Source organism: Hemitrygon akajei, chromosome 24, assembly GCF_048418815.1.
Source record: "Hemitrygon akajei chromosome 24, sHemAka1.3, whole genome shotgun sequence".
Lineage (NCBI taxonomy): Eukaryota > Metazoa > Chordata > Chondrichthyes > Myliobatiformes > Dasyatidae > Hemitrygon > Hemitrygon akajei.
Genome location: NC_133147.1, coordinates 46,960,846 through 46,962,351, shown reverse-complemented (window position 1 = coordinate 46,962,351; position 1,506 = coordinate 46,960,846).

Below are 1,506 nucleotides of genomic sequence, written 5' to 3'. Positions count from 1 at the left end.
TTTTTTTACGTGGCCTAATAACTGTGCGGCACTTTAAACTTCTCTTTTGTAACGTGTATACTATGAATATTTAGAACGAAAGTAAAATAAAACACATAATTTTTATTTATTAACTGAAGGGTAGAGTGAAAAACAGTAGAGCAAAGCAAATCTTTCACTTTACATATTTTTTATATTGCTGCGTCCAAACTCAGGTACATGGCAACAAGGGCTTTGTGTGTGGGAGCATCGCAGTTACTGTGCGGCTGCGCACCTTCGCATTAGCGTTCAGTGACGGGGACAGTAAACACGTTCAGTATGGTGATCCCGCTGTGAGTCTCACCTATAGGTGCGGAGACGGGAACAATGCACAGCACTCCCGCTGTGAGTCTCACCTATAGATGCGGAGACGGGAACAATGCACAGCACTCCCGCTGTGAGTCTCACCTATAGATGCGGAGACGGGAACAATGCACAGCACTCCCGCTGTGAGTCTCACCTATAGATGCGGAGACGGGAACAATGCACAGCACTCCCGCTGTGAGTCTCACCTATAGATGCGGAGACGGGAACAATGCACAGCACTCCCGCTGTGAGTCTCACCTATAGATGCGGAGACGGGAACAATGCACAGCACTCCCGGTGTGGGTCTAACCTATAGATGCGGAGACGGGAACAATGCACAGCACTCCCGGTGTGAGTCTCACCTATAGATGCGGAGACGGGAACAATGCACAGCACTCCCGGTGTGGGTCTAACCTATAGATGCGGAGGCGGGAACAATGCACAGCACTCCCGGTGTGAGTCTCACCTATAGATGCGGAGACGGGAACAATGCACAGCACTCCCGGTGTGGGTCTAACCTATAGATGCGGAGACGGGAACAATGCACAGCACTCCCGGTGTGGGTCTAACCTATAGATGCGGAGACAAGAATAATGGATAGTACTGCCGGTGTGGGTCTCAGCAAAGGGACACGGAGACTGGAACTGCAAGGTGTCTCGGACTAGGTCTAACTCAGGGTATGGAGATAGAAACTGTGCACGGCACTTCTGGTGTTAGCCCGACTCGAGGATACGGAGACGGGAACATGCATGGTGCTCCCGTCATGGGTCTGACGCAGCATACGGAGGTAGGAACTGTGCCTGATGGTCCCGTTGTGGGTCTGACCCAGGGATACAGAGAGGGGAACCTTGCACGGATTCCGGGTGCAGTTCTGACTCAAGGGTACCCAAAAAGATCTACGCACGGCGCTCACGGTGTGGGTCTGACCCGCGAGAAGGGATTCGGGAACTGTTCATGGTGCTCCCAGTTTGGGCCTCGTCCAAGGGACTGACACAAGTGTGGGGTTGTGGCGCATGTGCAGAGGGAGAGACACTGACAAATTGCTATGCAGGTTAACTCTGTGGTTAAGAAAGCAGACAGTGCATTGGCCTTCATCAATCATGGGATTGAGTTTAAGAGCCGAGAGGTAAGGTTGCAGCTGTATAGGACCCTGGTCAGACCCACTTGGAGTACTGTGCTCAA